We start from the raw sequence: 13,682 nt of genomic DNA, 5'->3' as shown, positions 1-13,682 counted from the left end.
TTTTCTCTAGGGGTCAGCCTTTTGCTTAAGAAAGCTACTGGCTGATCCTGACCTTCATCATTCAATTGTGACAGTACAGCCCCTACCCCCAATTCAGATGCATCTGTTTGGACAATGAACTTCTTGGAGTAGTCAGGACTCTGCAGAATGGGAGCAGTGCACATGGCCTGCTTCAGGTCATCAAATGCGTTTTGACAGCTAGCTGGCCACTGAACCTTTTTGGGCATCTTTTTAGAAGTTAAGTCATTCAGGGGTGTCACTATTGATCCATACCCCTTGACAAATCACCTATAGTACCCAGTCAGGCCTAAGAAGGCTCTCACCTGAGTCTGGGTAGTTGGAGCAACCCAGTCCATGATGGTCTGGATTTTGCACTGTAGTGGTTGAACCTGGCCTCCACCTACAAGGTGGCCCAAGTACACAACCTGACTCTGCCCTATCTGGCACTTAGTAGCCTTGATAGTTAGGGCTGCTTTTTTTAGGGCCTCCAAAACATTCCTCATGTGGACCAGGTGATCCTCCCAGGTGGAGCTACAGACAGCAATATCATCTAGATATGCTGCACTATAGTCTTCCAGGCCTGTAAGGACTTGATTCACCAACCTTTGGAAAGGGGGAGGTGCATTCTTCAAACCAAAGGGCATTACCACAAATTGATAGTGCCCACTAGGGGTAGAAAATGCTGTCCTTGGCTTTGCATCATCAGCTAGTCTGATCTGCCGGTAGCCAGCTGTCAGGTCAAATGTGCTTAGAAACTTGGCTGAGGCCAAAGTATCTATTAGCTCATCTGCCCTGAGGATGGAATGGGCATCAGTCCTAGTGACTGCATTGAGACCCTTGTAGTCTACACAAAACCTAATTTCTCTCTTGCCATCTGTGGTGTGAGGTTTAGGTACCAGGACTACTGGACTAGCCCAAGGGCTAACTGAGGGTTCAATCACTCCCAAATCCAACATCTTTTGGACTTCCGTCCTTATAAAGTCCCTGACATGGTCAGGTTGCCTGTAGATCTTATTCTTCACAGGCAGACTGCTCCCAGTGTCCACTTCATGAGTGTACCAGGTGGTCAGAGAAAACATATGTTTGTACTGGCTGAGAAGGTTTCTGCAGTCAGTTTGCTGCTGGGGAGTGAGGCTGTCTGCCAAGGCTACAACATCAACTGACCCATCATCAGGGTTCTGAGAAAGTAGGTCAGGGAGTGGGTCACTCTCTTCCTCCTGTCCTTCATCAGTAGCCATGAGCAAGCCCATGTCTGCCCTGTCAACATATGGTTTAAGTCTGTTGATATGAAGTACCCTGTAGGGACTCCTAGGGGTTCCAAGGTCTACAAAGTAGGTAACCTCCCCTTTCTGTTCAACTATTGTATGGGGGCCACTCCATTTGTCCTGGAGGGCTGCTGGGGCCACAGGCTCCAACAGCCACACTTTCTGTCCTGGCTGGTAGACAGTCAGTACAGCCTTTTGGTCATGCCAGGCTTTTTGTCATTCCTGGCTAGCCTCAAGGTTTTTGGTTGCCTTTTTTCATATACTCAGCCATCCTGGAGCGTAGACCAAGTACATAGTCCTCTATGTCCTGTGTGGGGGGCTTGAGAGGTAACTCCCATCCTTCCTTAACCAGACACAATGGACCCCTGACAGGGTGATGAAACAAAAGTTCAAAAGTGCTGTAACCAACCCCCTTTTGAGGCACCTCCCTGTATGCAAATAAAAGGCAGGGCTAGAGTATGTCCCATCTTCGCCTAAGCTTTGCTGGGAGTCCTTTAATCATGCCCTTTAAGGTTTTGTTGAACCTTTCAACTAAACCATTGCATTGTGGGTGATAGGGTGTGGTGAACTTGTAGTTCACTCCACACTCCTTCCACATAGCAGTCAAGTAACTAGACATGAAGTTTTCTCCCCTGTCAGATACTACCTCCTTTGGAAAGCCTACTCTTGACAACACATTCAAGAGAGCTCTTGCCACTACAGGTGCTGTAGTTGTCCTTAGTGGAATTGCTTCTGGATACCTGGTGGCATGATCCACTACCACCCGTAAAAATCTGTGCCCAGATGCTGTTTGGGGATTCATGGGACCAACAATGTCAATCCCCACCCTTTCAAAGGACACCCCGACCACAGGTAGTGGTATCAGGGGGGCCTTTGGGGTTCCACCTGCCTTGCCACTGGCTTGGTAGGTCACACAGGAGGGACAAAACTCCTTAGTGTCTTCAGACAGGTGGGGTCAGTTAAAGTAAGGGACATTTCTGTCCCAAGTCTTGTTCTGGCCCAGGTGTCCTGCTAGGGGAATATCATGGGCTAGTGTCACTAGGAAGCCCCTAAACTTCAGAGGTATAACCAACCTCCTGGATGTACCAGGCTTGGGGTCTCTACTCTCTGAGTAAAGGAGTCCATCATCCCAATAAATGTTATGGGTGCCACTAGCATTCCACAGCAGCCTCATCAGCAGCTTGTTTCTGAGGGGTTCAAGAGAGGGGCAGGTTTTCTGCTCCTGGCTCAGATCAGACCTGGAAGGGCCCCCTATCCCCAAGAACTCAACCTGATCAGGTTCAAGCTCCTCTGGGACAGTTCCTTCTTCAGGCTCAAGATCATCTCCCTGAGGAGACTGATCAGCATTCTGAGTCAGGTGGGAAGGTTCTGCCTTAACCCTACTGCTCGTCCTCTTGTGAGGCACCTGGTCCATTTTTCCTGAATCCAGGGCCTGTCCAGCTTTAGACATTTTGGCCTGTGACCCAGTCACAGCAAATACATGAGCAGGGATTCCTAAAATTTCTGCATGTGTCCTGAGCTCCACTTCAGCCCAAGCTGAAGTCTCTAGATCATTGCCAAGCAAGCACTGTACTGTTAGGTCTGCATGTACCACAACCTTCTTAAGGCCAGTTACCCCTCCCCAGGAGAAGTTAACACCTGCCAGAGAATGGTCTGCTCTGGCATTGCTAGCATTGGTCACTTGGTACATTTCACCAAGTATAATCTGCCCAGGATCCACAAGATCGTTTGTCTCCATTGTGACACTTGCTCCTGTGTCCCTGAATGCCCAAGCCTCTACTCCATCTATTAAAGGCTGTGGTCTGTATTTGCCCAGATTACTGGGACTCACAAAGGGGGAAATTTCCATGCCCCCATCACAGACAAGCACCGCCTGAGTTAGAACTCTGACTAGGCCAGAATCCATCTCAGAACCCAGGGTCAACCCTACTACCCCCTTATTCTGGACATTGCCCCCACCTATTGCAGCTGTACTAGGGGGAACAGTTGCCTTAGGGGCAATGGTGGCTGGAGTAGATTCTTTGGACTTGGTGCAGTCACTGGTCCAGTGTGTTTTCTGTTTACAGATTTTGCACCAAGGTTTCTTTTGGCCTTTTTCCTTGTTAGACTGTGACTCCCCATTTGAAGAAGATTTTTGGGGCCCTTGAGAAGACTTCTGGTCTTTACCCTTGTCCCCACCCTTGTTGAGTTCTTAGAATCCTGCTTCTTTGGGTCACCACCTTGGTTATGTACCTTCTGCCTCACTCTGGTTCTGACCCTTTTGTCTGCCTTCTTTCCCAATTCTTGGGGAGAGGTCAGATCAGAGTCTACCAGGTACTGGTGCAACAGCTGATTTTGCCAGTTATTAAGAATCTGCTCCCTCATTATCAGATTGTACAATCCTATGAAGTCACACACTTTACTGCCCAATAACCAACCTTCCAGAGCCTTAGCAGCACAGTCAACAAAGTCAACCCAGTCTTGATTTTGTGCTTTTTGGGTATCTCTGAACTTCAACCTGTATTGTTCAGTGGTTAGGCCAAACCCATCTATCAGTGCACTTTTCAAGACCTGGTAATCATCAGCATCCTCTTCTCTTACAGTGAGGAGCTTATCTCTACCTTTGTCTGCAAATGAGAGCCATAAGCTGCTCACTGACCTTGAGGTACCTTCAGTACTTTACAGGCCCTCTCCAAGGCAGTTATCCATTTGTGGATGTCATCCCCACTCTGGTAGTGAGGGACAATCTTACTTAGGTTTCTATGGTCATAAGACCTCTCCCTATCTCTAGGGAAATTGCTGCCATCAAGGGACTCTAGTCCCTCCTTTTTACTAGCTCTGTAGATCTCTAGGGCTTCCCTATCAAGGGCCCTCTGCTGCTTTCTAAGGTGGAACTTATCTTGCTCATACTTCAGCAGTCATTCTCTCCTCTCCTGGGAGGTTTCCCTTCCTCTGTGAGAAGAAACAGAGGTCCCTACAGATGAGGTAGACTGGACAGATCCCCTTGAGAGAGATCTATCCCTTCTAACCATACTTTCAACTCTTCCTGGAGGAACAAAGAGGGGAGCATTGTTGTCATCCTCCTCATCCCCATCCAGGGGAGCTGGGTTCACCAGATCCTGATCATTGTCATCAGTCTGGTCAGCAGTAGAGATGGGGTCAGGGAGTTTCCACCCCTAGGCCCACCCTCAGCTGCTGCCCTACTCACTGTGCCTACCCCTTCAGGCCCACTAGGCCCTGAGAGATCATCCAGACTGAGTATCTTTAAGAGATGCTGGGTGGTTGGGATTTTGCCTGTCTTCAGCTTCCTAATGGAACATAAGGCCCTAAGCTGTGCAAAGGAGAGATCCTCATATTTATAGGGGAGAAGCTCACTGGCTCCTGGCAGGGACCCACTGGTTCCTGGCTGATTAGACATTACTAATGTGGTGTGGTGTATTGCACTACCTACACTAGTGTGGCCTACTAAACTCTCTTGAGTTGTAGAAAGGGTGTGCTATCCCTTAACACACAACTCTTAAGTTCAGTAGAACTTACTGTAGCTAAACTTGATATTATATGTACCTCAGGTACCTTTTGTGGTTTTCAGTTGATCAATTCATTTGAGATTATCTGGTAAAACAATAGCAAGCTGGAATCCCACACGCTGCACACCAATGTGAGAAGTTGGCCTGATATATGCTGTCCACTAATTATAGTGGGCACCTTGTATCAGTCCAAACAACCCCTTATGGTGATAGGTTAAAGACAACCTTTATTGAAAGCTATCCTAGGGGTAGCTATGGAAAGCAGCCTTCAGGCTAAGTCTTGAAGGAATGTAAAGCAGCTTGTTTTACCAGTCTATAATCTCTTGAATGATCAAATGAAAGGACAACCACACCAGGTATAGATTTAAAATATATCTATTTAAGATAAAACACACCTCTCTAGTCTCTTTATGAGACTGGAGTTCGAAGTACTTAAGTTACAAGTTAGCAATCAACAGTGAAAACACAAATACACGTTTGAGCCCTAGGGGCGTACCAAACCATGTACCAATAAAGTGGTATAAGAACCACGACTGAGCTAGACACAAGGCCAAGAGCCAGTAGAAGTGCTTGGACCACAAGGAACCACCCAAGGTAGTGACACAGGGGACCCACGGGAGACGCGTGCAGTGTGTGAACACAGCTGCGAATTGCCGTTTACTTCTATGGGGAATGTTGCGGCTGGAAATTTAGAGTTTAAGGACCCTTAGAAGATATCTACGAGCAAACCCTTTTGGACTTAGAGGTGTCTAGGGCCAACACCCATGGGAGCACCGGAGTACTCGAGTTACCTCACCCAGGGAAGCCGGGTGCATAGGTGTCAAATGGTGTCGGGTTGCGTCGCTGTTTTCAATGGAAGCTGATCAGAAAGTGCTGCTGCCGTGAAGAGGAGAAGTGTCCGAAGCGATCCAAGCCTGGATCTAGGATGAAAGGAACCTGAAAGCAGAGGGGACAGAGTCTGGGTCACTTACCAGTGACCAAGGCCCACAGATGTCGGGTGCTTCAGGTGAGTTGACGGGTGTCTTGACTCTTCAGCCACGAGGTCCAGGAGGCGCCGATGACCAGATTGGAACCATCAAGCCTTCACAACGGCAAGTCACTTGGAATTAGAGAAAGGACGTCGGTTCAGACCAGCAAGGTCTGGGGGACTCACCCAGCGAGGGTAAGTCAGGGCACGTCTGGGGCAACCAGGAAAGCCCAATCAGAAGAGGAGTTGCCTTCGTGGGGACCCACTAGCCAACGGGCTAGCGATTGCGAAGGAGCCTCGAGCGGTCGCACTTGAAACTGGCCCACGGGTCACTCGTGGAGTGGAGGCCAGCAATCTTCGGTGCAGGAGGTGCTTAAGGCTGGGGCTACTCGGAGCCCAAAGCACAACTTTGAGGAAGACCAGGAAGATGATGGAGCTGCAAAAGTTCACGGTGTCCAGGGGTCACGGTTCCACATCACCCACAATAGCCACGGGCCTCAGCTTTGCTGTCGACTCAGGGTAGCCTCGGGGAAGTCTGGAAATCCACCTCAGATGATGCAAAGACTTCGGCGTCCGGTGGGAGCTTCAGTGATGCAGACTGGTCAGTTGCATCTTTTGTGCCTGCCAAGCAGGGGAGTCACTCCTTGACCCCAAGGGAGATTTCTTCAGTCTTCTAAGCAAAGTAGAACGTCGAAGGTCCAGGATATATATTGCAGAGTTTCGTCCAGGGTAATCTAAAGTCGCAAGGACTGGGTTCCCATACTTATACAAAGTTCCGGGGTTGGATGTATTCTAGGGACCCACCTATGGGAGGGTTTGGAAAGAGGGGTAGTTACACCCATTTCCTTTGTCCAGTTTCACACCAGAGCAGGGGCAGGTAGCCCCTGCAACCGGTTTGAACTGGACTATGCACAGGGACACCAAGTGTGCCCCCAGTGCAGGACTTCAAAGCACCAGAGAGTGCTCCCGCCCAGCCCCAATACACATCTGCCTGTCTGGGGAGGTGATTACATCTCCCTGGGACAGGAAACCTATTGTCCAGGCCTCCCCTGCTGGAGTTTCGGTCAGCAGCAGGAGGCCAGACCCGTGTCTGTGGCAGAGGCATCCATTTTGTGATGCCAGGGCTGTAGAAAGTCCTACCGGGTTAGTCCAGTGTGAACATGTCTCTCCCTCTAGAAGGGTGGAATGCTACCCCCCCCGCCAGAACTGGCGGGGGGGGGGGTAGTATTCCAAAGAGTTTGACCCCAAACATCACATGTTTCCGTGCAGCCATCCCAAAGTTAGCATTTACCGTGAGGTTATAATGCACTTAAGAGTATATGGTCAGGCTGCACCACAAACAGCATCAGAAGAGGTACTCCGAACGCTGCACAGGGTCTCTGCTCATGCAGGGGCACCCTCTCACATAAAAACCAAGCACTCTGCCTTCAGAATTGTTAAGGCCTGCCATAGGAGTGACTTATAGGTTTTATATGTGTGTGCAATGGTAGTGATATAGGTAGCCTATACCACTGTAGTAGCAGACCTGTGGTGTCATTTTGCAGTGCTTGCCAGGGGTGGCATAATACATGCTTGAGTCCCTGGTAGGCCTTTGAGGTACCTATGCCCTGGGTACATAGCATACCATATACTAGGGGCTTATAAGGCACTCGAGAATCCAATTAGAATGTACATGGAAACCATTTTAGAGAGGAGGCAACTAGAGTGGGGTCCTGATTAGCAGGGCCACAGCCAGACTAAGGTCGAAAAACAGTGAAACACCATTAAAAAGTGGGGGTACCCATGTAAAGCAGATCCTACTCTCCTACACAACAGCGGGAAACCGCAAAAAGATGACAGACGGCAGAACCAACAGAGACACACGGGAACAACCGGAATCACTAGGTAGAAAAGAAAATAATTAGGAAAGAAGGAGCCTAATATATAATAACCAATCGAGAGAGCGAGTACATACCAGGCAAAAAGCAGCAAATGCAAAACAGGCAAACCGCGACGATCAAGATAACAAATTAATTGCCATATTATCAAGGAACGGCGATAACATTATCGCCGCTTTAGCAGCAGGAAACTGCAGCTAAAGCGGCAATAATGGGCTTGATAATATGCCCTTGTGAATTTCCATAGAAGCCCAGGTTCTGGTGTGAACCTGGGCTTCTCTGGGAATTCACAAGGGCATATTATCAAGCCCATTATCGCCACTTAGCGGCAGTTTCCTGCCGCTAAAGCGGCGATAATGTTATCGCCGTTCCTTGATAATATGGCCTGAAGTGTTTAACACTTACCAGACATGAGGGATAACTGGGAAAATAGGGAGTGGGGTGAAAATGCGGGGAGGAAGGAAACATCAAGGGAAAGGGTCAGCACAGGAAGAGAAACATCTGCAGGAAAAGAAAAAACAAAGAAACACCACAACAAGAAACGGGCTGCTGAGAAAGAAATTCCTTTCTGCCGTGACTCGAGCCACATCCTGAGAGAAAAAAACGTTTCGACCGGACCATAACATCTGCTTCCTTGACTTTGCCGCTGAAAGGACCATCAACAGTTCAGTGTACTGCAAAAATATAACAATTATTCCTCTGGGACGATTCGCTGACGATGAAGATGCACATCCGGTTCTAGGGCCAATGCGGTGAGCACGCTGCAAATTAAGAATTGTGCCATCTTTGAGACCTACAATTTTGGGAATATGTATTTTTAAGAAGGCAAGCATGTCTGACCCCTCCTCTTCCTCAGGAATACCATAAATTTGAAGGTTATTTCGTCTGTTATGATTTTACAAGTCCTCTGTTTGTAACTTAAGGAGAGCAATCTTTTTAGACATAGCCACAACTTGAGGTATCAAGTCCTGAGTATCACTAATCCTCTGTTCAACAGCAAACATTCTGAAGTCTAGATTAGACCATTTCTCATCCAACCTCTGGAGGGTGGCATTAGTGTCAATGACAAAAGGCTTAATCAGCTTTATCTCTTCCATAAGGTCCTCCATTGTTATAGGTAGAGGCGACTTGGTAGGCGAATTGGGTTCCTTCTTATGACGTTTGGAAGGAGCAACAAGACTGGATTCCTTACGGGAGGAAGACATAGTTGCTGAGGTAATTTTCTGACCAGGAGAGGCAGATGACTCCATATATGAGCGCATATTGAAATATTGAGGCTCTTCAAAGATATGCAGCGTGTAAGGACCGATTCTTAAATCTCACAGCTGATGTGAGATGACTGACGTTGCCAGCACAACAACGAGGAAGAAGGTCAATGCCTGCCAAGCAGACTCAGACGTGGCCACCACACCCTGGCAGATAGCGACCAACCAATAAGGAGGGCACTTAGAGCATGAACAGACTGGCTCAGTCCATCTACCAGGGGGGGTAACATGATAGGGAGAACAGAGAATAAGCTGTGAGGCGCTGCGCCAGGTAAACCATCAAACGACTCCAGCTGGGCGAACAGAACCAGTTCCATATAGCATTGTAAAATGAGTCAAAGAAGAGTTTTCACACGGAGGGACAGACGAAACACATAGCTCAATTGGCACGGCAATTCAGTTCAGGTGAGGTGTGAAGGCATTAGCCAGGCAGATAAATAGAGCAGCTGCAATGACACATCCTAAAAGGAGGTTCACCTTCGAGGAGCTAGAGTCCAAAAGAAACAATTTTGAAAATAGAAGCTCAACAGGCAAACCCTCACTAAGAAAACGGCACCTCAGAAGACTTCCAGCAGTAAAGAAAGGTATACAGCATCTAGAACATGTCAGTAGAAGGTGCCACTTCAGGAGAGTAGAGTAAATAAGGGGAACGCCCCAATTTGGGCTGTAGCGGCGTCTTAAAAGACCGCGCCACAAGCAGCACCGAGAAGGGTGTTTGGAGAAGTTGCGTCCCACTGAAAAACAAAATGACGGGCACAACCGCGAGCAGAATGAAGGAATTATGGCACGGGGGAAAACAGGCAGAAAAAAGTCTTAAAAGTGAAAAGAAAAGACAGCTACCTGTGCCCCCGCGCATGCTGCATAGATGCATTCAGTACATGCCTTCAGGAGTGATTATTAGTGGCTCCAGTGGTTGGAAAGGTCCCGCTTGAAGTGCGGAGCCTCAGCTCGAAGCGGCCATCTTGTAGCAGCTCAAGCCACGCCCCTAATCTCCTTTTTCTTTACTAGTGCATATGATAAGCATCTTCAAATACGTGAGTTCAGAATACCAGCTGTACAAAACCATAATGTATTTGATTTAATATACTATAATATGACTCTATAAGTAATAAGCATTGGCATAGCCAATAAGTCTCGCCTTTGTGACTTTTTAATTGTTTAGCCAGAGCTAATGGCTTTGCTAAAGTTTTTAAGTTATATTCTAGAGCAGCGTGTCTGCTGTGTAGTATGTTGAAAAGTTACAAAATAATAGTTTTCTAAGCATTTTTCTTAACTTATATATAACCAAGAAGACATTATGTACAACTGAACAACTGTATTAAAACATAAAAAATCTCTTCTAGTTTTTTGTCTTTGAAATGCTAGAAACGTCTTCCTGCTTGTTCAAATGCTTGTTTGTCATATATATTTTTTGTTATGAGGGGGCATAAACAATGAAAGGGTGGATATTGGTAAATAATACAACATAAGCAGGGGACGGATGTTTGGGGCAAATCAAGAGGGGCCACACTCCGAAGGCATATTGAGGTGATGCTTAGTGATGCCGAGGTTGTGGTGTGCTGGTGCAGCTGGTGTGGAGGTGATGCTGATTGACAGTTATGTGAGGCTGAGGCAGTGGTGTGCTGGTGCTGAGGTGGTGCTGAGTGATGCTGAGGTGGTGCTGAGTGATACTGAGTTGGTGCTGTGCCGAGGTGATGCTGCGCAGATAAACAGGAAAAACGTAGCGTCCAATAGGCATAACTCAACATACCTCACTGGAAAATGTCAGCGATGCAACCGGTATATTAGAACAATGCCTGTGTTAATAACAATAAGAATTTCAAATCTGCCACCCACTGTGCAGCTGGTAGTGCAGAAAGCAGTTGTGTGCAGTATAATTAAAAGGTTCTCGGATTAAAAACAGAACAGGAGTGCTTGTAACTGGCCAGGTTTATTGTTTGTAAAAAAAGGAAGAAATATAAACTGTATGTACAATTTTTTACTTTGCATCAAATTAAACACGTAATTTGGGCTGAGGAAAGGTCAGGTTGCAGAAGCGCTGTAACCTTGTAACAAAGCTTGTTATGTATGCCTATAGCGGGGGAGAGGGCCATGGGAGGAAGCTTAAACTCTTTAGAAGATTGTTGCATATTAAGATTTTGTATATGTTAGATTGGCTGGGGAGAGGTCACCTTTCCTTAGACCTGTGCATTACTATGGACTCTTATGGTGTGCAATTTTAAAGATCTGCAGGCAAAGGTGAGGGAAGGAAGCCTGCAGTACAATAGGATCGTTGGCGATCTAGGGTTTAAACATGTTGTCTGAGTTGGGGAGAGGTCTGCAGTAGTTTTTTAGGCAGCAATAAAAATGTAAAGGTAACTTTGGTGATTAATGTTCCTGCAGGAGAGAGATCGGACTTTTTTCTGGTGGCTGCTTCCACTCATGCCAAAGTAGCGCAGAGGATTAAGATGCCTGCTGCAAAGAACATGTCCTTGTGTGCAAGGAAACCAAGCGATTTACTGGAACTGAATGTGAAGGAATACCAGGATCACTTGCAGTCTGAGCATGAGATCAGGAATCCATTGAAACTACCCTACTGCAAGTTCACTCATAACTGCACATTGCTCAGGGAAGGTACGAGAGCGTGGCCAAGAGCCTTCCCTTTGACCGCAAGAGCCAATCTTGGAGCGGCAATAAAAAGGGCCGGCCTAATGGAAACACACAAAACAGAGCCTGGTTTAGACTTTCTGTTAAAACTATGCTATATAAGAAAACATATTGATCAGTTTGAGAGGTTCAGTAAAGGGTAATATGCAACAGTTCTCACTGATTATTCAGCGGCGAATCCCTTGGCAGGTACTCGCTGACTGCGGTGCTTGCTAGGGAAAGGAAGACTCTGAATTTGGGGGGGAAAGAGAAGTCGGGGGAGGGGAGACTTGTTTTAATAAAACTCAACTAATGAAACTTTAAGTGACAATCCACATGAATGCAGGTACACCAGAGCAATGCAGACCCAAAGGTTAATGTAGAAAAACCAGTGCAGGCCATGATTCTTCATTCTGGGAGCAGGCAGAGGCAGCAGCTTCATAGAGATGAGGAATGCTACCAGCCAAGCCTCACACAGCTGACACACATATCCCAGCACCTGTAGATGGCAAAAATGCACACCAGGGACTCTTGGATATTAGTATAAAAAGGATTCGTTCTCTCCCCAAAGTTGAACAATGGTAACATTTTAACCCAAAATACTTAGTGCAGGCGACATGTTTATATGATAGGAAGACAGCACAGTGCATTTAGTAATGATAACATTGTACCACTAAACTGTTGGCCTAATACTAAATATGGTTGAGACTTCATGATCAGACTGCATAGTCTAGCTTTTTTGCAACAAAAACAGAAGACTAAATCCTTAAGAGTTTCGCACCAGAGCTAGACAGTGGTTTAAGGCCATGGATGTTAAAGATAACCAAAGATTACTGCGATGAGTAGTTTGCTGATTGGTGGTGCAAGTCCTTGCAGCCACGGCAGTCAACATAAGGTATTAATTTATTGAATGCAGTCTTAACCAAAGGATCAAGGACTCTGAACAAGCCAGACAAGCCTCTAGACTAGTGAGTAGGTTAAAGGTGCGGGATGTTGGTCTGGAAGGACTGCCAAGGGATATTAGTAAAACATCTTACACCAAGAAGTTCATAATCTTCAGGGACAGTAAAGCATGTATTTTCAAGAAAGTCTGTTCAAATCAATATGGACAATCAACTTCAAATTATGGAAAAATATAAAACAAACTAAACCATTATATCAACAGCTTACAATCTAATCCACAATATAATGAGGATAAAATGGACTCAGTTCAGGATCTACTGGAATATAATTGTGCTGACTTAACCCCTTGTGTGCCCATGACGAGCTGGACTCGTCATGGGCCGCGGTTGCGCTGTGCCCATGACGAGTCCAGCTCGTCATGAACCCCGCCCGCTAATGTAACGGCCGGCACAGGGCGGTGAAAGGGCGTGGCACACAAGGGGTTAAAGACCCACCTCCCTCCAAAACCATAAACATAAGACAAGACTCAAAAAATGAAATAGTGCCTACAGATGAATAAACATGTACTGTGTAACAACCGAAGTAAAAGGGCCAGTCCTCATGGGAGGTTACAAATGAAGAAAAGGCGGGACTAACAAGCCAATTACTGAATCAGAAGCCAGCATTTACAAAGCACAAAGACAAAAGCTAATGACAAATATGGGCAGAGAGTGGGCGGGGCTTCTCTTCCGTACTCCACTACAGCAAGTCTTGCAGAGCAGCGCATGCGCGCTGACTCTAGGCTCGACCTAAAAATATAGCAGGTCCTCCAGGGGTCGTGCCAGGACACACACACCAGCAGGGGCATCAGCGGGACACAAGGCCTGGCAGAGCAGGTCACACACGCAGACAGGTGCGCAGGACGCTTCCCGGACAGTGGCAGCTCAGCCATCTGCAGGACACGCCCAGGCAGGAGCAGCAGATCACACAGTCAGGCCAGACCGGCTGGGCACACCGGTAGTGGGTGACTTACTGGGGGCTTGGCAGTCGGCGCACAGTCACGTTGTTCCCCAGCCTCTGGATGAGCTCCTGCAGGACTCTCTTGTACCTTTCCTCTGCCATGGTGCCCTGCTTCCCTCTCCGATGCCTCCTACCTCCCGGCGGACTCTGGGTGCAGGGACTGAGGGCAGGTGGCTCCTCCTCTCACATTACCTGCAGCTCTGGAGTGTTCCAGTTGGTGGGGTACAGTCTCCAGTAAACTGCTAGCATTGCAATAACATGCTAGAATCATTGAG

The sequence above is a fragment of the Triturus cristatus genome, chromosome 2_2, assembly GCF_964204655.1.
Source record: "Triturus cristatus chromosome 2_2, aTriCri1.1, whole genome shotgun sequence".
Lineage (NCBI taxonomy): Eukaryota > Metazoa > Chordata > Amphibia > Caudata > Salamandridae > Triturus > Triturus cristatus.
The sequence above is the reverse complement of the archived record's forward strand: the minus strand, read 5'-3'. Positions refer to the sequence as shown.